Genomic DNA, 26,813 nt, shown 5'->3' with positions numbered 1-26,813 from the left:
TAGAATAAATAGAATACAGCGGAAAAGAGTCAGCGAAATAAAATCCATGTTAAATCTTTAACTCGTGTATCAAATATGTCGAAATGTTTTCGTTAAATGTATAGGCAATAAATTTCATTAACAATAGAAAATGAGAAAAATTTAGCGAAACGCAGAAACGAAACTTTTAGCAGATTCTGTACGAGATTTATTAGACTTATGGAACATGTAAATACTACATCTCCCTTGCATGCGTGAGACGTGAGTCAGCCTCTGTATTAGTTCCTTGATGAATGATTTAGTCGGTAAGAGAGACTTAGTTCTCTCTCGTATCTTTCTTCTCACACCCTCCTATTCTCCCTCTGCGTTTCTTCGTCTATCCACTTCTTAACGAGGGCGGAAGAGAGCAAAATAGGCAGCGGCAAGTGGTAGATGGATTGAAAGCGGAAGGGTAAGGGGGGAAGAAACAAGAGAATAAGAAAATCGAAGGGCTCTAGCGAGAGAGGCAAAGCGAAAGGGAAATAAAGAGAGGGTATTGACCATAGTCCTGGATGGTGGTGGTAGAAGCGTGCTCGTACGTTCGAGTCGATGGTAAAAGAAGTCTTTGTGCAAAGAAAGAGAAAACGGGATAGAGAGGGCGAGAGAGGAAGAAGAGAAATAGAAAAAAGAAGGATAGTGGGGCTGAAGAAAGTGTAGCTGGCGCTAACTAAGGGCGTCGGCTAATCAATATCATCAGATAATGGCCGCTGACCTCCGTTTATCCGGCTGGACCCTCCATTGTCCTATACTTTGGCATTACGAACGACTCGTGTATCGGTCAGAAAATTATTTTCGAAGCAATGCTTTTTCAACTTTGAATAATTTGATAATGAGGGAGAGAGAGAGAGAGAGAAAGGGAGATTAGCAGGTAGGACGTGTGTGTCGAGGGTGGTTTGTTCACGGAAAGAATAGATTGTAATTCCCGATTGTAAATTCCCGAGCGTATTTGAGGTCAAACTTATTCGTTTAGACGTTTTCGAATTTCCAGTGGAATATTAAAACTGGTCTTGGTTCCGGCTCGAGGAGGGTCGAGAGCTCGCGGTATGTCTCGGGGCTACGATTCGAGCAAACTCCTATGTGGTTCCTTTAATCTCCTGGTGTTTGCATGCTCCTATTCTCCTCCTCTCCCTTTTTTCTTTTTTTTTTCCGTCAAACTTTTGTTCGATCGTAACGTCGAACTTGGGCATCTACTTGCTTGGTAAAAGAAAAAAATGTAAAAAGTGAGTTTACGTAGATGAGATTAATAGAAGAGACGTAAATGGAAAAACGTGGAAAGGTGGAACGTAGGAAGGACATTGGCCAGGACGAATAAGTAATGTAGAGGTCTATTATGCTGAAACGGTGAAGGGTCTGAAGTCGTGGGTCAGCCAATCCCCCGGAGGGCCGTTAAAGTGAAATACTTCTGAATGCGAGGTGGCAGCCTCCCTCTTTTTCTTTTGGGCTTTCGTCTCTGGCTGGGCAAAGAGTCCTCCTGATCGTGTGCGGCGTGTAGGTAAATCGTTGTTATCTGGACAGTGATAAACCCGTGAATAGAGTTCGCGCCGGCTTGGACGAATGAAAGACGACGAGGGGTGCATCCGAACAGGGAGAGTGGGCAAAAAGCTCGAGAAAGAGGGAAATGTTCGAATTGATGGGTCTGTTTATGCGAACTGCTCGCTGGCGTATACCTATATTGAGCAATCGGGTATAGGGTAACGAACAACCGAGTCCCAACCGCTTTCGGAACTTTCTTTCTACGGAAAGACGAGCTCGAATCTTCTCTTTGCGGTTTCCTTCTTCGAGGATGCGGCATCTAAGATGCGGTATCCTTGATGGATACACGACGCGCAAACTTCTCCCTTTCCTTCCTTCCTTCCTTCTTTCTTTCTCTTCGATACGCATCATTGAATTGTTTCGAGAGTCTTTGCGGCAAAAATATTTCGATCGAGACCTCATCCGATCATTGACTATAACCGATCGATGAACGATCGAGTTAAGCGAATAACTTTTCATATTATTTCTTTTTTTGTGTCCATCGATAGCGCTCATGATTATTTTGTCCTATTTCCTAATTCCATCGAGAGAATCGTCGAAGTTTAAAAGCATCATCGAAGGACTGACTCGAGAAGCAATCTGCTTCTGCTTCTCTCCGTACGGTGCTCGAAAGAATTGAAAATTCCTCCTCGTCCAAGGGTTGAAGAGGTCTTCGGGGGAGTGCGCTAGACCGAACGAAGAGGAAAAAAGCGAACGTGGATGTGGATAAAGCGTTCGATATAAGATTAATAGTAGAACTTGGCGAACGACTACTAGGTACGCCGACAGGGGCGTATATACGACGCCGATGGTGATTCCTCTTTGAAGCTGGAACCGTAAGCAGTGGCCAAATTGAATCCTGTTTAGGACAGGAAAGGAGCCGAAGCCGAAGGACCGAGCCCTTTTTCCTCCAATAAATTAATTCTTGGCTACCTTTCCTTTGGATTTAAAACGCGACTCTTTCCTACCGAGAGCTAATTGAAAGACAATATACGATTGTTCAAACTAAATATCTAATAATATCATTTTAATGATTTTTCCGAAATCTTTTTCAAATAAAACAAACAAAAAGATTAAAATGACAAAAGTTCCTCGTATTATTTATCTAACCGACGATAACCCCAATTTGGTTATCGGATTTTCTTATCAAAGTGACCCATTGTATTAAATTTCCGAGATTAATTCGGGCACCACGTGTCGACAGGTGTGAGATTCCGATCGACGGACGGACGGACGAGCTTTCGAACAGAGAGAAACTGTCGTTGATAAGAGAATCTCCACCTATATCTCGCGCACGCTTCTACTCGTTGCACGTGTACTCGATATACATATGTAAGTAGATATATGCGTACTCGATGGAGCGCAGGTGTGAACGACCTTTAATCAGCAACTCGTTTTCTTCTACACGTTATCGCGAGAAAAGTTCCACGAATATTACAATCGAATCGCGCCGAAGTTTCTCTCGATTCTCTTTACCATGCCATTTCTCGTAATTTCAATATTACTCCTTAGAATTCGTGCGATCTTATCTGATATCGATTCCAATAATATTTTCCAACTATCTCTTTAATATCACTAAACGTTCGGCCATGATCTAATAACGGAAAATTTATACCAGTAATAAATAACTCTTTATCTGTGTTAGAAAAAAGAAAGATCGATATCTTTGTGAAAAAATATACAATTATCGTATATTATTTGTGCAATAAGATAATGCTAGTAATATATATATACTTGTTTAGAGTTCATTTGAGAGAAACTTTGAAAAAATATTGTTCCGAAAAAAGACATGTATATAGTACAAGTTCTCTATACGTAATTCTATATAAAGCGAATAGAGCGAATTCCATCTGATCTAAACGTTTACGAAGTAAAGACAAAGGATAGGGATAGATCGTAGGGACGAACGACGAACGACGAACGGTTGCCTTATTTCTTGTCAGAGCGGCCGCCCCGATCAATAGAGCCACCCATCCGTTCTTTTGAACTCTGCCTGGAGATGTTGTAGGTTGTATCGGCTCGAAGAAACGTATCAGCATCGTATTATACGGGATAGGAACGTCATTGGACTTAGGAATATTATAGAAATTGGTTGGAACGAGTCGAGTCCGCAGGTGATCGAGCGCAGCATTTGAGCGTTCTTCTCGTCGTTCGCCATTATGATAATGCGAGTTACCTCGAAATATACTGGCCGATAAAAAGCGTGAATAATAAAAAGGCTTGGTCGGTGGGGCTGATCGAAAGGACTCTGGAGGGAGGGCAAGGGTTGTACGCGCAAGCGCGAATCCGCCCTTCGCATAGCTCTTGCGAGAAAGCATCCCTCGACGCGGATCCGTTTCGTCGACACCTAGCCAATCTGCATGCGACTAGAGCCTCCCGACGCCATTTTGAAGATTCTTTAAAAAGCAAGGGGTTCTAACGTTTCTACTTTTACAAACCCTCTTTTCTCCCCGAGATATTCCTCGTCGTCCCGAGAGAAATGTTCCAACACCGCAATTTTAGATTTTCCAGTCGAAATCATGAATCGACGGTAATTTAAAAAGGGTGGAAGGTCTGGAGAGGGGGGGAAATGGGAGAGGTGTAGAGAGTACGGCGGCAGCCGATTTTAAAATCACAATGGTAGACACACTTTTACCCATCCGTCACCCCTACAAGCTTCAACGCCGGCTGCCGTTCGTTGGGCGAGCATCTGCGCGTCTGTCCCGTACCTTCTAAACTCTAAACTCTCCTCTTCGGCACACGCGTTTACCTACCTTTGGAAGAAAGAGAGAGAGAGAGAGGGAAAGGGAAAGGGAAAGGGAAAACGCATGGCACGAACCGAGCACGCGTTCGTCGTGGCACACAATTGTAGCATCGAAAGAATCTACGGAGCGCGACGCAACCCCTCCCTGCCAACCCCTCCCTGCCAACATCCTTCGACGTCGTATAGGCTTTCGTTTTCGATCAAGATCGAGACAGAGAGAGAAAACACCCCTTCCTCAAACATTAAACATTTTTTTATCCTCTTTCTCTTTCTCCTATCCTCCCGCCTCGTCCGCTTTCCACCGGCTGCACTTTTACGACAGTACGACTTTACACCGAGAAAGGGACCACAATGGGCTCTCTCTCTCTCTCTCTCTCTCCCTCAATCTTTTAATTCTCTACCGTTACGCAATTTCTGTCGTTTTTTTTTTTTTTGGTGACAAACGCATGGTAAAATTATCATCACCCCTTTGCACAAAAATCGTTAGACGTTTATCAATGATTTAAAAATGCTCATATTATTCGAGAAGAATAATTCTCGTAGCATTATCGGAAAGGCAAGATCGTACTTTTAGAAAATCATCGTCGTTTATCGCGAAAGCTAATTGGAAGAAGGGAAGAAAGATAGTTGAGTATATCTTAAATAAAGAAGACTTATAGCGAATACGATGGTGCTGCATTGAAAAGGGGAAAAAGAGAGAAAGGAGTAGCGTGATTAACTATGGTAATTTCTCGAACACTCCGTCTCGTTCGTTGGCTCTCGCGTGTTTGCGCGTTGATTCGTGGTTGTGCGTCCGTTCGGAATATCGTATGCAAATAAACGCAGGATACGCGTGAGAAACAACGATAGAAAACGTTGAAATTATTAAGTTGTCAGTTTCAGCTTTCCGAGCGTTACTTCGATCAGCAGCCGGCCTTTTGCGGAGAATTAGTTATACAGTTTGACTTCTTTTCACGGAGTAATTTTACTCTTTTTTTATTCGCGTATCTTGAATTTACTCGTTGGATAAGCAACGCCATAAAGATTAGCTTCCTTTCATTATATCACACGAAACAAGTGAAAAGTCTAAGCGCGAAAATAATTTCATGAATTTTAACTTGTAATTTTTTGTTCTTTTCGTTGAATCAACTCCGTCGTTTGTATTTTTTAATCGTCGTTTCATCTTTGATTTTATTTCATTGTTGAATGAATTAACTCGCCTATACTCACTGAGATAATCGACACGCTTATTTACATATGAAATTATGGTTGCATTTGTCGATAGCGGGCACGAGCTTGTCTTCGACGAATGCGATTAAGCCATGAAGACGCGAAGAAAGGGTAGACGAACTAAAACGGACGTTACTTACGCGTGTAAAGTTCGTGCGTGCGAACTCACGCAAGAGCTCTTTTACGGTTCGCAATAAATAAGAGATGCACGGCTGGACTCCGACGTGGCAGAAAATCATTTCCTATTTTTTGCGCTTACTCTCTCCCACCGCCTTCTTCGTAATCACGTTTCGCTAACTGAATATATACCTACACACACACATATATATATATTTTTCTTTTTTGAACGAACAAGTCAATGAGTCAGTGAGAAAGATTTTTTATTTAATGACATCTATCGAATATTTGTCTCCTTTTGTTAATATGAAATCGATCGTTTATGCGATAGATAGAAAAAACTAATTTTCTATCCAGAAAAGCATGAATGTTTTTTCTTCGATAGTACACGTTGATTATTAGACGTTGATTGAACGATTAGTCGCGGCTGTTAGCAGAGAACCTATAAACGGCTAACAAAGTCGATTGAACTCGCGACGACAGGATCGAATTTATGTTCGAGTAACTTCATAGCAAAGTTCAATATCTATTCGTGCATCTTATGTGCATGTTGCGCTTTAACGAGGCGTCAATTTCTTCGAGTCGAACTTTGTACGATACTTATGACAGTTTGTTGTAAAAGGGAAAATTGGTATTCCTTTATAAACGACGAGCGAGTATAATCGGCTGCCATTTTGCGTGGACGATGCTCGCGACTGTTCGAAAATGCCTGCTCTCGGTACTCTTTGATATCTTGCAAAACGTTAAGCGAGTGGACTGGCAGGTATCGAAAGTGCTAGAAGAAGAAGACGAAGAAGAAGAAGAAGAAGAAGGTGAAGAAGCTGAAGAAGAAGGAGAGGAAGAAGAAGAAGAAGATGAAGAAACAGGATCGAAAGAAAGAAGAATAGCAGTAGAAGGAGATGAAAAATGCTCGGAGAAGAAAAAATGAAAAGAGAAGAGATCCTTAAAGTAAACTGGCAGTCTCGCGCATACACGGTTGTGGCGGCTTCGCCAGAGATCTGGAGGGGTGAATTCGCCTGGCGATAAGCCGATTGGCTGTTCGCCCCGCCAATGCAACTGCGCTCTCGGATGCACCGACTGAGTAGTACGAGCGAGAGAGAAGGATCGCGACGCATCCCAAGTGCATGCGTAATGCGTGGAAACGTGTGCGTGTGCTACTACGTTTGTGTGCTCCGCGTCGGGACTTTTGCTCAGAGATCGGCAGAAAAACTGGTAGCTAACTTGTATTCCCATTGCGGGCACCCGCCCCTCTCTCCGCGGACTCGATCGTCCTGTTGCACTTTTGCAAGGACACGGGAGGAAGTGGAGGTGGTGGTGGTGGTGGTGATGCTGTGCGACGATCCACCAGATTTTCTTCTCGTGGATGGCAAAAAACAAAATAGAGAGATAGAAGGAGGAAAGAAGATCTTTTTCGAGAATGCGCTCGCTTATTATCGCCCTTGCAACCAGAGATAATTAAATAACCCGAAGTTTTGCTCTTGTTGAAAACTTAGTTAAAACCACACGTAGGGCGGAAACAGCATAGAGCATTAAAAATCCTCGATAAACTCTCCTAACAATAATCGTTACTTCAAAGTTCAATTATTGCCGTTATTAAGTCCGGATAAAGACGATCGTTTAAAAATTCAAAAAGATCTCGAAAGGTATCGGCATTTACAATAGTCGGACGTTAAACATTGCGCACGATCGTGTACGCTTTCGAAGCGAGAGAAGCGATAGCGGTTAAGCCGTAGGCGCACCTCACTTTTACATGTTTAATAACAGTCAATAAGATTATCACTTAGTAATATCGAATAAATCAAACATGGCGAGTAAACTTTCGAGTATCGATAACCTCGATGAACGAAGGACTCGCGTACCACGAACCGGATTTATTTTTCATATTTTCTATACTATAGATTCGATTTTTCACTGATGGGACAATCTTTGAAAACAATCTATTCAAAATAGAAATCGATTATTACCATTGACAAAAATTGCGAATTTAGCAATATATATATTATATATGTAGTATAGCTTAGCTCTGATTCATACAAATTGATTCGATTGTTACAATTAGAGAAAACTCTTTGATGGTTATAGGTCACGGATCGATTACCCTGTCTGTCTATACCGCCGCGTGTTAACGATCTCGATTGAGATTCGTCCGATATTAGCTCTGACATTTTCTTCGTGCATTCGAAACAATACCGGGTAATATTATATCACAGTTGAGATCATTTCGTGTACATATCGTTTCTAATCCACGAGATCTCTTAATAACTTTATCGATTTGACCGATCATCGGTCACGATCCGTCGATCTCGAATCTCGAATTTCAATCGAATCGCCAATTCCACCGCAAACTTTTATTCCATTCGCCTGTGCTTACAGATATCGATCAATTTTCGAAAGTGGCCCCATTGTACCTGCCCTATTCGATACTTTTTTTTTTCTTTTTTTTTTTCTTTATTCTTTTGTCACCGGCCGATTTCAGATGAGTATCGTACAGTTTTTTATATCCTTGCCACCGTACATTATTCTTCTCGTATAGTTCCATTGCGAATACGATTAATATCGAAGGATAAATTCGGATAGGCGGTTTATACGTTGACTGTCGCTGTGGGCACTTGAGAAAAAAAAAACGAAAACGAAATAATCACGGAATGAAAAAGAAGAATAGTTTTAACTGGAATATAAAACAGAGCGTGTATAAGGACACAGAAAATAATTCTTAATAGCTGACTCAGCGAATGCAAAAAGGTTCGTTGAATGTTTAATAGTCGACGTTTCCTGTGAACGATCTTCTCTTTCTCTTTCTCTCTTTTTAAAAATAAAAAAAACTCAAATACGCGCATCCGTGACCCCCTTTTAGTTTGGTTGTCGGGACGTACCCCCTGGCTGGTCGAAAATGCGTAAAAAGTGTGTGAAAAAGCGTTATTTTGGGGTGAAATCCGATGCTGTGTACGCGTTCCTTTCCCGAGAACAACCCCCTTTTACAAAAAAAAAAGAAGAGAAAGAAAGGAAAAAGTAGAAGCAGCGAGATGACGGGAGGCAGGTAAATTTTTTCGTGATTTTCGGAAGATCATCGGTACATGCTTAAACGCACACATATGTGTTACGTATTCGTAAGGGTCACGAATGAAAGGGGGGTCACGAAGATGATGCATATCCTGCATATTCACAGGATTTTCTGTAAAACGTTGGGAACCATACGAAATACTGGTAAATTTAAAAAGAGGAAGCCTTTCAAGTCTTAACATTTACGGGGAAGGGAGAAGAGGTAGCGAAGTTAAAGAGGGTTTGAAACGGGTAAAACCGTCTGTTTTTTCGAAACGAGTACGGCGATCCTATAGAATTCCTTTAGAATTCACGATTTCTGGGTCATGGGAAGATACCTTCTACTAAAGCACGTTGGAAACTGATTTTTTGTATTCCATTCTTCTATTCCGTCGACGTTTTTTCGTATCGATTAATGTCTACGACTATCTAAAAAAACACCCAAATTTTACCCTCGAAGTCATCGCTGCGCAGGAGCGTTACAAAAATTACGTAAAATAGATAAAAATACTACAACGAGAACGTTCAAATCTTAAATATTATCTATTAGGTGTATGATTTCCTTTATACGCATGAGCAACGTTCGGGAGGTCACATAAACAAATTTTAATAAAAGTCATTTCATAGAGGACAACGTCTCATTTCAACGGCGGATTTCGAGAAGGACGGTGCTCCGAACATACACCGAGTGCTTTTAAATTACAATACACATTTTTTTCGATTAATTAACAATTATTTTCATTCTCTAATGCACTTTACTTATATTTCAGATTGTTTAAACATGAATTGGTTTAAACATTACATATTAATTAACATACTTTCAATAGAATATTTATATATAATCCTTTTATTTATTGTTCATTTCTATGTATATATTATCTATTTATTTATATTTATATTATTTTATTTATCAGTATTATATCTATATTATCTTTATATTATCTCTGTCTTTCAATATTTATTCTGGTAATGCAACGATGGGTAATTCGTATCAATGTTTGATTAAACAAATAGACAAATAATTTTGATATATTTTTATTCTATGTTCTTTGATGACTTTTTAAAACTTGATTTCGTTACTGGGTTATTATATAGATATCAAATTCTCCGATAACTTACATTTTTTTTTAGTCAATTCTCTGTTATCTAGACTCCTTATATCTACTACAGTACTGTATTATATTAATATTTTGAATTGTTTCTATTAAAATACATTTGTTTTTTACATTCCTGGGAAGGTATAACTAAATCGAAATTGTTTAATATTCAAAGTATATTAATAAATATGAAAATGTTCAAGTTAAACTCATTAAATATGTAATTAAAAAACATATTAATATATTTATTAAAAAATATATTGGCATAATATTTAATAAATATATTATTTATATATATTTTATATAAATAATATATTTAATATATATATAAATAATATATTTAATAATATATTTAATATATTATTTATATATATTTTATATAAATAATATATTTAAATAAAATAATATATAATATATAATAATATTTTTTTAATATATATATTTTATAAATATAATAAATATATTTTTTAATATATTTATTAAAAAATGTGTTTATCATACTAATCACTATACATCAATAGTTTTGAAGGAAATATTCTAGTAAGCATAACGGTATATAATTTTAAGGGACACTCTCTGTATTAATGAGAAAAATCTGATAGAGAAATAGAAGGAGAGAAAAAGAAGAAGAAAGAAAGGGAAAGAAAAAGAAAATGAAATTCGAGAACGGAGAAATGAGAAAGACGGGTGCATTGAAAATGCAACCGCTCGTTTCCCTCATATATTGAATTGTCATAAAACATTCGCATGCATCAGAACGGTCTCATTGTCCTGTCATTCACTCGTCATCCCCCGCTTTTTTCCCTCGTAGATGCTTGCTCGCGTGATAGCTCGCATACACGCACAAAATAAACCACCCCTAATTCACGTCTTCCTTCGTTCACGAGAAGGAATCATGAAGGAATCGTCCTAAGCCAGGATCAAGAATCCAAGACATTCTTTCCACTTGGTTCTTTCCTTCTGTAACTTCTTATTTCTCATTTCCTTCGTCTTCTTCAACACTGTTACGTTTAACGGCGTACCCAGATTAGAATAGAGGATTTGAAATCGAGATTCGTAATAGTTTCCACTCGGGAAATGCTTTCACGTTACATCGTCGGATCAGATTTCATCAAAAGGAAGATAGAGCGAGAAAGAATGGGACCACCATTTTATTGTACTTTTATTTACTTTTTTTCTAATACTTGTATAAAATCATATAATTATATACTTTTTTCTTCGTAAAAGGATGGATATTGATTTTGACAAGGATGATTAAACGTACAACAAAATTTCATCGCGAAACAAGAAAACGGTTAAATTGAGAAAACACGTGCACCCGAAATGTGACTTTTCAAAATTCAGTTAGGGTGCATTCGAGACGAACAATGAAGCGCAGATGCAGCTGTCCCATCATTACCGATCTCCTTCGGAGTTGACTAACACTGTTTGGGACTCGACGGGAAACGACTAATGTATTTTACGACTAGTAAGCAAATTATTATAAACTATGGAAAAAGGGAATCACGTTGTGCATTGAAATTTGTCGACAAAATAAATCAAAGTAAGTAAGCAAGTAAAGTTAAACGATTTGAAATACTCTCGTAAATTAGCTTACTCTCGAAATAGATGATAGTCGTTCAATTCCGTCCTATTCTTTCCACTTCCGTTCACTTGAAAAAAGTGGAAGGGCAGCCGGAAGAAGTGCGTCTCAAGTGCGCGAGGGGGGTGGGTGCGGTGGGACTATTGGCGAAATCAATTTCCAGCCAATTTGTAGAGTCTCTTTGAGCGCGTTCGTCTTGGTGGCGCCTTAAAAGTGCGTAAATAAATAGATTCGGACACGAGCCGTGGCGAGGGCGGGAGCGAGGCCGAGGGTAAGGCGAAGGAAACGTGTTGAGGAAGGGGAGGAGAAAGAAAAAGAAATAGAGAATCGTAGGAACGAGACAATAAGCCCAGAGGGTTCTTCTCTACGAGAACTCAAAGAGTGCCCATGCTGCGACACTCGTCCGATAATCTAATAAAGGGGTTGGTCTATACTTCTCTGCAACCCCCACACCTTGCAAGCTTCCTCCATCTTCTGTTTCTGAATTCTTCTTGTCTATCTTCCTCTTTCTAAAAGAGTGCTCACTTTTTCGTCTTCTTTGGCTTCGTAGACGATTCGAAGGTAAATATTACCCCAAAAGATTTCAGTGCGTGGCAGCAAATGGGCAATTTTTCGGAGCTCTATCGAATAAGAAAAGATTAAATATTTTAATAAAATAAGCTTCGGAAGAAAATTGTTTAAAAGAATAACCAAAATAATGTATAATCAATCTTTTCTTTCTTTCGAATTGTAGTTATTGAGTAATTTTTATGAAACATCGATCGTACGATGTATATTAGATCGATTAAATATTTTTAAACATAAATAAGTACGCGAATAAAAATGATAGGAAAATCGAAAAGTTTGCAGGCAAGTTGCATCCTCGTCCAGTAACACGTGACGCCTTCGTTGAGAATGTCTGTTTTAGAGGCTGATCTTAAACGGTCATTGACATCATCTAGAACGTGTTGCACGAAATAAGCCCTTGTCCGTTTAGCTCCTGGTGCTTGCCAGTAAATGACGACGTTACACCCTTTATCGTCTTATTTCGAACGAAGCCGAGTTTGGTCGCAAGGCGTAATTGAATTGGCCCGTCTGCGACCAAACAAATATAACGAACATTTCCCTTCATATTTCCTACATATCATATATTTATTTTTCCATTTGTTTTATTTATATTAATATTAAGATCATGATTTTTAGAGTATAATAGTATTATTATTTCGCAAATATAATATTTAAATTTATTTAGAATTGGCGCACAGAGAGTTTTGCGAGATGAAGGAAGGTTTTTTTAAATTTTCAAGAAAATAAGAAGAAAAAAATTTGTTAGAGATGATAGCTTTGAAAAGCTGCCTAGGGCACACACATAGACATCGTTCGTTCCCGGAAAACCTTTTATCGACCAGCTACGTTCGGGTATTCCACATTGTAAAGGGAAAATTTCCGTGTATTCGTGCCGACTACTTTTTCAGGATTATTCGATGAGTTCGCCTCGCGGATAACAGCTCGGATGGAAAATAACGTGAACTTTTGCTTCTGGCAGGTCCTTCGAGAGAAGCTACGCTATACGCGAAACGTGAACAATCTCTCTTTTTTTTTATGCTTTCTTACCTATTTTAACCTTCGCTCTCCCTCTTTTCTCTCTCCCCTCTCTTCGTTCTATCCTCCTCTTTGTTCATTTCCGTTAGGATTCTCCGTATCTCTCGAATTACTGGCATCGATGGATCCTTGGAAAATCGTAAACGATCGAAAATTTGATTCCATTTTCCATCTCTATTCATTTTCTCGGGCTTTCATAAAATATAAGGAAAATAAATATGAACTTTTATTCCTCCTTTCGAATTCGATCGCACGTATAGAAAAATGATTAAACTTGTAGAAATTGGTCACTCGTAATAGGAAAATTTCGTTAAAGAAAATGTTTGCTCTTCTTCGGCATGTGATCGATACATGAAGTTCGAGTATAGATCTGAAGAAGGGCAGAAGTAAACGAGCGGAAGTTTGCAAGGCGTTCCCGTTTCTCGGGCCGTGTGATAAAATAACTAGAATAAACAGTAGACGAGGCGGGTCCTAGAAGAGGGATGGAAAAGGAGAGAGGGTGGTAGGAAGGAGCGAGAGTCGCAGGACTTTGTCGTAAAGGATGTCACGTGGCACATTTTCTTCCTTCATTTTCTCTCTCTCTCCCCCTCTCGTTTCCTTTTTTTCTTTCTTTAGCCTGGCAAGCGGAAAAGCAAGTTTGGCAGGAGTAAACAAGCACGGAATTCGCCGACTGACGAAAAATGCTCGTTTGTTTAGTAGTCCTTCGTCTTTTGTCTTCGTGCTCGTCATTGGTCGAAACGTTTCATTTGGTCAGTGATCGCGAACGCAGCATCGTTCGTTCGTTGGTTGGTTCGTTGGCGTCGTATCGCTTTCGAAATGAATGTTTCCCGTGCACGGAGTTACGAGGGCGAAACGTAGGACGATAAATAGATCGAGCTATCGTGCGTCACTCCGATGGATCACGAAATCATCTTGGAGTCGATAAAGACCGAACCGCCCACCTAAATCGCCGACTGTGGTCATGCCAATTGTTGTTCGGCATGAAAGTAAGTACACCTACGAGTCGTATGAAACATGCCACACCTAAAAGATGCATCAATACTTTTGACAAAACTCTCTTATAGAACATATTCCAAGCCGACCTAGATATATGCTCGTCAAATGAAATTTCATTTTTTGTTCTTAGCAATATATCCGTGACACAAGGTAACTTAAATATGAGGAAAATTAGTAATGTTGACCAATGCTGTCGGAAAAGTAATAGATCGTAGGACAATAACTTGGATGGTACATTATGAGATGTCATTTCTACGAGATCAGGAAAGGTAAGGTGAGGCAGGACACGGAAAACACATTTGGCAGGACGAGTCTTTGTGAAGATCAGGAGGCGTTCGGTAAAACGAACGATAAAGCGAAGATGATCAGGAGAAGGTCAAGAAGGAAGAAGGGCGGATTAGGCGAGAGCTATAGCTACTCTCTCTCTCTCTTTCTCTTCGTGCTGCTTTATGGTTGGCCAATCGGTGCCTCGTCGTATCTTCTTGAAACCATCCATCCATCAAGCTACGGGAACGGTGAACGAAAAGCAAAGGACTCTTGCTTCTTCCTTTTGGGCTCGTCTGTCCTCGTACTAGTGTCATAACCTTCGCAAAGGCATCACGAGTCACGACCTTTCGTCGATGTCCAAGCCGGACTCCTATGTTTCTTCCTCCTCAAAATAACCCGTGGCTCCCTTTGGGGATTTGTCGAGAACGTCGGAGTATCTCGCGTGATTCCACGCGAATCTCCCTTCTTTATGCGGAGGGCAATATTTCCAAACTCTTTTCCCTCGGACGTATCCAATCATATTGCTCTGGAAATGAATATCGATGTAAGAATATGATAATACAATATACCCAAGAATTTCGTTAACCCTTCGTCCGTTCTATCTATCATATTTAATAGTTAAGTGTAACGAGAAATACTTTCCTTTGCCAAAATGTGTGCTTCATACCCGAAAAAATTGTACGATTGTATGTTCCGTTATTACAAATATCTTGTCAATAATAACAACAAGTAATGACAGAAATCATCTCCATTAACAATCGTGGCGTGACGTGATAATCCTTTCAAGATTCGAAGGAAAATCAATTATCCTCCAGTAGAGTAATTAAAGAGGACGTAAAAAATCGAAGGAAGGAGAGAGAATTGAAGTGCGCGCTTTTTACTATCCGTTTCCGGCGTCCTCCGCGATAAAGAACAGCAGAGTTCGACGACTCTTTGACTTTGCATTAGGCCAGCCAGCAGCGTTCGTGCAGGCTGCTTTATTTGCCAAGACCAGTTGATGATGCGGCCGCTTTATTACCTGTTTATTCGTTTCCGCGAAACGAATCAGCACCTTCTTAATTCCCTCTTAATTGGTCTATGGGGCGATGTCGGTGATAGCGTTCTCTCGTCGACTTCTCTGATTGTCGCTTGGCCACTTTTATTTTCGATTACGTTTTAAAGTTACTTGAGATTTCCTGTATTTCATTGTGAAACGACCAAACGACCGAGTTAAGTTTTCTCATGCATAAGCCGAACGTTATCTCGATCAATTCTGACGACGACGTGTTACGATGCATTCAGGACGTACCTATATACCTACTTATCTTTGACGTAGGTATACGAAGAGATTGCTTATTATAGGATGGGCAATTGGTAAGGATTCTCTTATATACTCTCTTTGTACGCATATAAAAGTCATACCATTCTCGTGGCATACTAATTGTCAGGTACAACATTATACTCTTTTGAGTACGGCCTTGATTAACGATTGTTCCAATAGGAGCTCTTTAAGGGCGAAGATAGTCGACTGATTGATATGTTACCTTAGGTAGGATGGTTAGAACGAAGGAGCCACCATATCCACTCTTGTCCGATGATTTAGGGGCCATATATTATACACTACTCGGGGTACTACTCGGGGTACTATTCGGGGTACTACTTCGATACCTACATGCGTTATTGAGACGTCCAGTCTTCCTACGTCGATTTTCGGTTGTTCGTTACGTACCGAGATCTTACGAAGGAGAGACGAGGCAAATTTATTTTCGTCATCGTATACAAATCTCGACAAATCGGTCTTTATACTCGCCGCCCGTTGTGTCAGGGTTGCGCATAAAAGATCATTAAAGAGCGTCTCGTTAAGCTCGACCACCGGCTCTTTCGAAATAAACTGCGGATTAATGTTCGTTAGTCTTTGCATTTAGCGTTGCTCGCTTCGAGCTTTACTACGCGTCTCCCAAGTGTCAGTGAGTATGGAAATTATCGCGAATCGAGGCATCCCTAATTAACGCTTTAATAAATAGAATTTCAAGTAACAAGGTTACTCGGACCACCCGTGAGTACTTTAAAATACAATTTAAGTCAATTACCACTTGTTACGAATATTATGCCACTTAAGGAAAATTAATAAGAACCAGAGATTAGCTAATCTCGAAACTTTATCATAAAGATAACGACGCGTGATTGCGCGTTTTCCAGCATGCAATGTCATACCTATTTGCGTAGAATCTTCTAATTTTCCAAAAGGATTTGCGAAAGAAAGTATTAATTGATGTTTCGGAGATTGGAATTTCTATTAGGCCTTTCTACGAAAGAGAACATTCGTTTGCATGCGGACATGAAAACAATTCTATCTCGCATGCGATTTCATGCAAATGAAAGGTGGAGTTATATGCATACAATACTTTCACTTCCTCTGATATTACTCTCTTCGTTAACGTATAATCGTTTCGAACTTGCTTTCTTTTACAAATCGTTTTAAAGAAATACATTCTCCGAGTATGTAACGCCGAGTGGTAGAATCGAAAGATGAAGCTGTACAACTTGAATGGTTAACAATGAACGCACAATGATAATATTCCGTCTCTCTCTTTCTTATTTCCTTTCTTTCTACTATTTTCTCCGCGCCGTGAATGGACGAGAAGCAGAGTTAAGAAAAGGTAAAAGAAGTGGAAGGAGAAAGATTCGCCAAAGGTTGCCCCAGGAGATCATTAGTCCACCTGGCTGATGCCTCGGGTAACAGTTAAGCATTTGACAAGCGTTACGAGGCCGTTATCGGTTTGTCCCTAATTATGCACACGTGAACACCATAAGTACTCACCTCATTCGCTAATAGGCGTTTCCTCGCAAACATATGAATACGTTTTTCAGTGACTCTTATTTTAAAGATATATGTATATTTTATTTAATAGCTACAAATATCTTTATCTTTACGAACGTAACATTATTTATAAAATATTTTATATGTATTTTACACATTTCTAGCTTCTTTTAATTATTAAAATTGTTACGTCTTTTTCTCCGATAAGGTTTTCGTCAAATAAAAAAGGAAATGATTAACCAAGAATAAAATGAATGGACGATTAGAAGCCACGAATGTTAGGTGGTACGATTAAAACGTTTTACTTTAGAAAGTCACCTCTTAGAATCGTATCATAGTCCGAATGCCGATCGAGTTTGGACCACAAAGGGAATGTAGGGGTATTACGTTTGATTTATGCTACTTTTTTTCTAACCGACCGAGCACAAACTCTAAAGAAATCGACGGAAAGAATAAGAGAGAGAGAGAGGGAATAGAATCTGAAGAGTTATAAAAAGAATCGCAACTAGGCTAACATATGTCTTATAAATCCATCTTTGATAAAATATCGATCATCGAGTAACGTTATTCAGGCAAGGCTTAAAACAATTCTGGGCGTGCTACCGGAGTTAAAAATTCGTAAAACTTAGATCGTGACTCGATATATACAATAGGAACGGTTGCTTCATTGTAAAACGGGAACGCAAATATGCTTTCGCCATCTAATATAAATATCTTATCGGAATTGCAAAGATTCTGCTTAAGGAACGGTTCGGACTCGTATGCATAAATCAAATGATGAGTGAGAAGAGATGCAGTAGAAGTAAAGTAAAGTAAAGGTAATTTGAAGTAAGGTAAAGGAATATTAATTTGAAAATTTAGACGGTAACGCAAGATTTAACAACTTTCATTAAAAACCGACTAAACTATAATATTATCGAAAAAAAAAAAAACGCGGCGATCGTAAATTTAATAACTCGACTATAAAACTTTCTCCGCGTTGATTCGGAGTAATCTCGAAGAAAGAGTACTGCAGGAGGAGAGAGAGAGGGGGAGGTCGATCACCTCGAGGTGGTCTCGAGCGCGGTTTCAAAAGGAGGGATTAAATAATATCGGACGAAGTCCTCCACCGAATGTCCTTTTTCATCCCTTTGGAAGAAAAGGAAAATAGTGGGGGGATAGGGAAAATATAAGTATTAGCATAGCGTAGCAGCGTGACTCCGAGCGTGTGTCTTGGGCTCCCAGCTCATCTGAATAAATATCGTATTATAATTAAAGGAATGTTTCGAGCCATAAATCAATGGCGGTCGGTTTATATATCAGGGCCGAGCTATATAATGTGTACCGTTGCAGAAGAGCCCGGCGGCTGTGGCCCGCCGTGGGGGGTCTCGTATAGGGTCCTCCTATGCTAATGGTGCACTCTCACGAAGTCAAAGTGGGGGCAGAAGAGAAGCCAGGCACTCGCGCGCCTTCGTTCGGCCCTGACCCGCGTCCTCCTCCTGTTCCTCCTCCTCCTCCTCCTCTTCTTCTTCTTCTTCTAGCAACAACTCTTATTCTTGCCTTCTTCGCGAGCCTTCTGATGTTTGCCGACCGCGAGCGCTTATCAATTTGTTACCGAGCGCTGTTTGTTAAATCAAATCAAGGGCTCGCATGCCGCTGCGATAAATAATCCTGCTTAATATGTGCCTCCAATTCCGCCACCCTCAATCCCTCGTTTCTCCTCCCTTTTCTTTTTCTCTTATTCTACTCGTTCTCTTGTTCGGTGGCTTTCGTGAGCAACGTATATTACTCCCACGTGGGCACGAAGCGAGAGTACACGCGTATTCTATCCCCGTGCTTTATTGACCTATCGATGAATGAACGAACGAACGAACGAACGAACGAACCCCCGCCCGCTCGGCTGGAGTTGCGTCAAAACTATTTTCATATATAAAGAGGACTACAATTCTTTGGCGTTCCAGTAAAACGAGACGGGAAAAGATCGATAAGATTCCTCTAGGAACTACTCTGTCTGCATTCCTCCGTAGCCGTTTATTATGACGAGCTTGGACGTGGCGTGGACGTACGGTAGTTTATTTGCTCGATGATGAGGCCTCCGATTTGCGGTGCCGAACGAATTAACGCAGCGCGGCTGCGATTAACAAAGGGTGATACAAATTAGATTAAATCGCCGTAGGGGGCGGCATCGCGCAGGAGAAAGGCGAATGATGATACAGCTTGATAAATAGACGAACGTCATGCGATGTCTAAACGGAACCGTCTTCTCCGTGAATAGAATGCCGGAGACTTTACTAGATGTTTATTGAAGTAAAACTTCTTTTGGAAGAGGGCTCCGAAAAAGCGAGACGAAAAGTGAAAGGATTTCAGGGGGAGAAACGGCCAAATCCATCGCACATTATTATAAATAAATGTTTCTCTCGAGTTTATACGTATATATATTAATTATATTTTTTAGGTTAGAATTTTTAGGTTAGAATTTTCAGCCCAATATAATAATCCCCCTTCGCTCTTCCCCGTGTTCTCTTCTATGCGGGTGCTCTGCCTAGGTATTATACGTACAGGTTAGATACGGTTTGCGTGGGTTCCACGTGCTTTTGTTTTTCTTTTCTTTGTCCCTCCCACTAATAATAAGAATAAACTGCGAGAGTAGACGCCGCTGACATTTTGCTCAGCGATAACAAAAGATTTTTTCTCCGCTCGATTATTACTTAGTCATTTTCCAATACTACGAATGAATAGCAATACAAAAGATAAGAAGAGAGTATAGAACCTAGATAAATTTTCCAAGTCCGTTAATTAAGTAAGATCGTCGAAATAATTACGCAGGGATAGACCACCGTGGACCCGCCACGTTGAAAGATAAATCAATAAGCAAGATTTTTCCCTCGGTCTCGGACAACGAGAAAGCGTTTTTGAAAAGTCTTGGGACGATTACGCGGTTCTCCGATGGTGGCAGCCGCACCACCCACCTTCTTCGACCGCATAAATCTCGACCGTGCGTCATTCAACGCTATCATTATGGTTCCCCGTTGATGACTCGGTAAGGCCGAAATTTTAACGAATTCTTGGAAAGTCCAGGGATGAGTAAAAGGTATGTCTCCCTTTTGTTTTGTCGAGATACTTTTTCGTGAAATAGTAGGTGGTATCTTTTACAAGATAGACTCGCGTAGTTTGCAAAGGAGAAGAAAGAAGAAGAAGAAGAAGAAAAGGAGAAAGTAAAAAGGAAAGGTAGAAGTGAATAAGGAGGAGGAGGAGGAGGAGGAGGAGGAGAACAATCGAAGGACCAAAGAAACACACCCCCCGAAACGTTTGGCTGCTCTTGGCCTGGGCGGCCGGCCAATATTTAATTACAGATAATTACCGGTTATAATGCGCGGCAGATCGGCGGCCTGCCGTTTAATTGATCGGCTTTACGGCCTGATTTGTGTATCTGGCGGTTCGTGCGATCGGACCGGCTCCAACGAGAACTCGATTTTTAATCCTTCCAAACGTCCGCTGGTCGGATACTCGCATGTCGACTATCATATTCCATCATTACGCAATCCACCTACCTCATCGTGGCTCGCTTTATTACTGGCATTCGTGTTCTTTATATGTATAAGTATATACAATAGATAGATATACTTGAATATACCTAGAACGCGAATTAGCGATTCCGTGATGTTAAAACGGATTATTTCGACCTTTCCTTCCTTCGGTGGCATACGGATGCACAAGCGGAAAGAGCGTTTACGCTGCTTCGCGAATTTTGCTCGAACGTAAAATGGAACGTTTCCGTGATAATAATTCGCGAAGAGACCGAATGTAGTTGAGTTTCGGAATCATTCCAAAATAACGAGTTGGAATCGTTGATGAAAAATTATCAGCAAATTTATCATAGGCGATTCCTCGAGCACGAAACAATATTCCAAAAAAGATGAAAAAAGAAGATTGAAAAAATGGTCGAGTAACAAAGGGAGATTTTATTAGGCGAGTGCTATGCGAAGAACCGTCGGTTATCGCATCGATCTAACATAAGTAAGAGAACAACGAGGATCGTAAAAAATCCGTTGGTTAACGCGAATCGCATTTAATTACTGCTCTCTTTTATATCAGCTTGGCCATTTTGCTGACATACCTATAAACGTTAGCGGTGAAATGCATTAATAATAAGTAATTTGATTCTCCGAGTCAGCTTCGACGATGCTTCCTTTATTCTCTTCTATCCTCGGCGAAACATTAATTATTAAATTCGTTAGATAGATGCACGAAATGTCCTCGATGAATTTTTCGGCGTTTTTTTAAGCGAGCAGCATCTTTATTCTCACCGATGTACGCGGATTGAAATTAAAATCAAAGAACAATGAGGAATCGCGTACCGTCAATGATAATTTCACTCGGCCGGCTTCCTTTGGGAGATTTAGCGAGCATGCAGATCCAACACGAAATATCATTAATAGTCGTTTGCCGGATGACCGAGCTCGGTAATCGTCCGCTTTGCGGTTCGGATTGAGATCGTCCGAAAACCGCAACACGTCCGAGATCCGAGTCAATCCGTCGGAGTCTGGGTGGAGGATGAAGAGAGGGAAGAGAGGAAAGAGAGAGGGCTACCGTCGTTGCTTCTCGAGACTCCTCCTTTCGCTTGGTAATTTATGTCCGTGAACTGTAACTCGCCGAGAGTGGCAACGATTCGCTCGTCAACGATATACCGAGGTCATATAATGGACAAAAAATCGAGAACTATCGCGATCGAAAGTGAGTCGGGGGGGGGGGAGAAAAAAAAGGAAAAAAGCTCGGAAATAAGGAGAAGTGAACTTTCTAGCAGTCGTTCCCCTCCTACGGGTTGTTCGACGAATAGGAAAATCGTTCCAATTGCAAAAGAGCAAAGTTAAGCTCTTCGGTTGTTTTTAAAGGGAGAAAGGGCGGGAGTAAAAAGTCGCAGAAGGAGAAGAAATCGACGGAAGGTGTCGTTGCTAAGAAGAAGACTCGATCGCGTTAGGACAAGGGGCCAGCGACCGGTGTGCTCGCTTACGCGCTTGTCTCAGCTTTTTGCGAAAGATTTAATAAGACGTCGCGGGGGCTTGGAAAAAGCATCAGATGAGAAAGAGAAGCGAGGAAAAGGGGAGGACATCGGAAAGGGACGAGGCATTGAACGGGATAAGAAGAGCGTGGTGTGCGGTCTGGATCGAGTTCCCACGTGACGGGGACCCGGCTCTTTTTGATGGCGTTTCCAGCAACTCTCGTAAATAGCGTTCTCGCTGCGAAGGCGCGATCGCCACGCAAAACAGCGCAAAACGGTGTGTGCGTGTGTGTGTGTGTGTAGAGTTCTCGAGGAAGGACTTCCTAACGACTCTCTACGAAGAAAGAATTCCCCCCCGATGCACCTGGCAAATATACACACACACACACATACACATATATATATATAGAGAGAGAGGTACGCCGACACAAACGTTGGTGTCATTGTTCGTTTGATTGCTTCTTCTGTGTGCGCGTGTTGTCTCGTTGGACACCGATTAGCCTCGCGCGGCACGAGTTCCCTTCGATGCGTTAAACCGTGTGTTTGACAGCGTCACCGATTCGCCGCTACCACACCGTCTTTCGATTCAAATCCGGCAGGCTCTCGTAAAAAGTCGCATTCCTTTCTGGCTCGATACGCCTTGCTCGATTTAACCAACGTTTCTTTCGATTTCGACCCACTTTCCAATAAGATCGGATCGAATTCTTTTCGTTTCACGCTCCCTATGGGTTACAGCTACGGGTTGCAGCAGCTACGGGTTGCAGCAGCAGCTACGGGTTGCAGCAGCTACGGGTTGCGGCTACGCGTTGCGCGCGGACTTTTAGATTATTAAGAAGATCATGGAAAAACTCGTCGTTTCATTCTACTTTATTACAAAGAACCAACGTGGTAGAAAACGACCGAGTCGAGTTCTACCGACACGGTGGACAGTTTTGTTCGGTCGACTAATAGAAGCGAAATTACGATAATAAAGCGTCCCGGCGAAACGTCGCGTCCATTAGCAGCAACCAACAACAGCCCAACCTCCCGGTGCTCCAGATATCTGCTCGAACGACGTCCTTCTTCTCCCCCACCTTCTATCCTTGTTCTTCCTTCTCTCTTTGTCCACTCTTCGTCGTGTTTGCAACGTCATCGGTTCGTTCGAAGATACAAAGACAACGCCGACCATCGCCGCCGCTTGACTTGGCCGGCCAGAAAAAGTGGCTATGCTAAATAATAGTCCTTCCAACTGACTGATCTCGCTCGATCCATGCACGGCCCGTCCATTCATGAATACAGGATTCGGTATTCCTTTAGCGGCGATCCACGACCATCTCTTTTCCCGTATCGAGAAATTACGTGGAAGACGAAGGGAAAAATTCAACGGTTCGAATGATACAAGCGTTTGCTCGCGCGAGGATTTATCATAAGACTACGTTCGTTCTCCGGAAATGAAGAGACGGTTCTGCTGCTTTTTCAACTTATTCGAGTTTATTTTACAACTATCGTCTCATTCTAGATATAAAGAAGATCGAAGAAACTATTGAATTAACGTTCTTTAATGGATTATCGAATGGTACTATTACCTTCTAGCTTTGGCACGAATAACGGGAAGATTCTTTACGTTGAACCCAGGTAACCCAAGATCGTCCTAGCGACATATTTTCGATATTAGGTAGACCAAGGTATACAGGTGAATGGACGTTGTATTATGCGTGAATAGATCCCACTCGAGATAAGGTGGACGAAGCTGTCTCGCATTTTCTAGGGTGTTAACGAGATCCATATGATTTCTTTCTTCTTCTACATTCATCCTTGTATCGGGCTGCTATTTCGAAGCTCAGGTGTCTTTCTTATTTTTTCGTTTGTCATTCTTTCGTCGGGAATATAGCTCAATTACAGGTGTCTCACGGACGAGCCATGGAATTTTATTCAGTTATTCTTATTTACGGAATCGAAATGAAAACCTTTGGCGTTGAATCTCTTCGACCAGTTGAACTTGCAAAGCCTTAGCCGGAGAAGACGGAAAAAACTCGCGAGGCGTTTCTAAGACGATTGGCGTCAACGTTTTTCTTATTCGCTTGGCAAACGAGATCTAGAGACGCACGCCGTTTGCCGAGGAAAGAAAGAAAGAAAGAAAGAAGCTTCTAACGGGATAAGCGAACGATCAGACATCGTAGTGCACGTTGTATATTCCGATAAGTAACGGACAAAATATCGTACGTAACTATCTCGCTTTTTAACCAAGCTAATGCTCGTTAAAAGTATTCTTTTATCGAATCTCATTAGAAACTTATTAAATAATTGCACGGGCAAGTCGAAACTTGTGTCAGTCGATCGGTCGATTATTCAACGGGTTCCGCAGGTTGAGAGTCCTCGCATAGGGGCACCGGTTTCCCCCCTCGCTAGAATCTAATTATTTACCAGCACATCCGTCGAAAGTCTTCTAGGAGAATATCCCAAGCCTAGCCTCTCGAAATTCTCTTTCTTTCGAATATTCTCATTTGCGTATGTAAACTACAAGAGGCACCCAAGGTAATTACCTGGTAAATTGGAAATAACCTAAAATACATTTATTTGTTCTTTCTCTTTCACTTCCGTTCGAAAGTAGTCGTCGAAGGGTGAAGGTTTTCCGCCCTATGCCGCATGCGTATATACACGCACGACTTCCTCCAATTTGGAATGAAAGACAGCGAGAAGGGCTGAAGGGGGAGGAAGAAGGTGACGCGAATGCAGAACGAATGCAAAGTATCGACAAGGTCGCGGTATTCGGCCTCCTCTTAGGTTGCCACCTTGGCAGGTAGTCGTGGACGAAAAGGTGCGAAGGAGAGAATGAGAGAAAGAGAAAAAGAAAGCGAGAGAGAGCGAGAGAGAGAGAGAGAAAAGGAAGGACGAGAGAGAACGCGCGCACGAACGAGCAAGCGAGCAAGCGAAGAGGAGAAGTGGGGGAAAGAGGGAACAGAGAAGAAGAGAGTAAAGGCCCCGGGCGAGGTCACCCACCGCCCCCGCACCCCTCTTCACCCCGCACACCCTGATTACCCACCGCCGGGGGCGGGACACACTGTAATGAGCATCGAAGAGGTGCTCAACTTCGTTCCTACTGAATTTCCCATAATCGTGACGTTGATCGATAAATCGAACCGAGCTCGTCAGTTGAAATTACGCGCGAGACGAAAGAATTTTCTCGTTGTCATAAAAATGATTTTGTTTTTACCGGTCGACGACGAAAAATATGTAAATGCTTGAGAAAAGAAAAAAGCATCGGTAGGATTCGTCTAATGAGAGCATCTAATTGCAAAGCTTGGCAGAAGGAAACGCGATTTAGGAATAATGGTGTCCCACTTTTTCCCTCGACGACAATCGTCTTCTAATCGTCGCGTAGCGTCCGTAGATATGACGGGCGTTTTTTTAAACGCCGCCCGCCCTATTATTCGAGATATCTTCGCTCGAGTCTTATCGAAACTTTCTTCAAGATGTATTATGTACGTATGTCTCTCGCGTGACGACATCATACTCTTTTATAATCGTGATAGATACGAACAAATGAGAATAAGAATCACCGTCGTTGATATAAATGTAAAGATTATCGATTATTATTTATCGAACATATACTCGACAAACGATTTTCTTTCAGATCGAATATTTATTCAAACAGGAAGTCACGAAATTTGGACGCGTGGCCACTCGCTAACGAGCTCGAGCAAGGCGATGATTGGAAGAGAGAAAGAGAAGGGTGGCTCGAGAAAGGAAAGACAGAGAGAGAGAGAGAGAGAAAGAGAAAGGCCCATCGGCTGTCGGTGAAGATACCCGGATGATCGAGCGATGTTATTTTAAGTTTTCCGTGAGGGTTCGTCTTGCCCTAATCGGCTGTCAGCCACCCCCGGCATGGGGTCGTGACCCACCCCCCTCGAGAACACGTCCTACTACCAGCCGCTTGATCTTTCCCTGCGTGCATGTTGGAGCGAGAGTACAAGCGTCCGCTACCCCCCGCGGAGGAGAATTCGGCCCTTTTATACAATGAGATTCGCGCCGAGCAGATTCGTACCCTCGAGGGGTTGCGATTCAAAACGCTTTACACTCTCATAACCGAGACCTGTTGATTCTCTTGCCCCTTCAATTTTGTCCACGCTAAATTCCGATAGGCGTATGTTGTTTCTTCATTCGTTGGTTAAGAAAGAGAAGGAGGAGTGTAACGTTAGAAATCATCTTAGGTAAACATTTTGATTGATACGAAAGGATCGATTTTACGATAGGAAGTTTGCATTAGAATCTTCGATGCGAAATATGCTCGTTGACGTTTACGGAAAGTCGTGGATGAAGTCACTCGAGGAAGACACAAAGAGACGGATAGATGGAATATAAAGAAGAGAGAAAGAGTTCTCGCTTGTCTGAGTCTCGCGGCTCGTTTGATGAGTCGCGTCGACCATCGTCTTTGTGTTGTTCTCTCTTTCTCTTCCTTTTCTTCTATCCTTCCAGAGTCCCATCCACGCGTTTCCAGCAGATAGCCGTTTACGCCATCGAGTTTGGTGGCACATATTATATACCTACCTGAAGGAAGAGATAGACGGAGTGAGAAGTGCTGACTTTCTTGGAGATAGCAAGCTTATTGCGTGATATTAGCCACGGTGGCTGCCGCCGCCGCTCTTGGGGTAATCATAATCTCGGAAGGGGGACAAAACACAGGCCCCGAATCGCATAACGCTGAATTTTACGACTCCGGGCATAGAGAAGCGGCCGGATGCAACGTGACTTTTTATATCTACCCAATGGCTCCGAGCGGTTTGATATCAGAATGGAGATGGACGAGTTCTCGAGTGTCGTCATTGGAGTTCATCCGAAATCCACTTTGACTTTGAAGGAGAAATTTCTACTTTTTCACTGATGAATCCTATATA

At 41.5% G+C, this 26,813-nt stretch overlaps 1 protein-coding gene across 1 annotated transcript in view; it reads right to left on the bottom strand.

Moving 5' to 3' along the window:
* LOC122518565 (POU domain, class 2, transcription factor 1-like) overlaps positions 1-26,813 on the bottom strand; it is a 90,290-nt gene that overhangs the window by 46,043 nt on the left and 17,434 nt on the right. The gene's annotated exons all lie outside the window — the stretch shown is intronic.

The sequence above is a fragment of the Polistes fuscatus genome, unplaced genomic scaffold (assembly GCF_010416935.1).
Source record: "Polistes fuscatus isolate 324 unplaced genomic scaffold, CU_Pfus_HIC Scaffold25, whole genome shotgun sequence".
NCBI classification, from domain to species: domain Eukaryota; kingdom Metazoa; phylum Arthropoda; class Insecta; order Hymenoptera; family Vespidae; genus Polistes; species Polistes fuscatus.
This window is presented reverse-complemented; position numbering and strand designations above follow the sequence as displayed.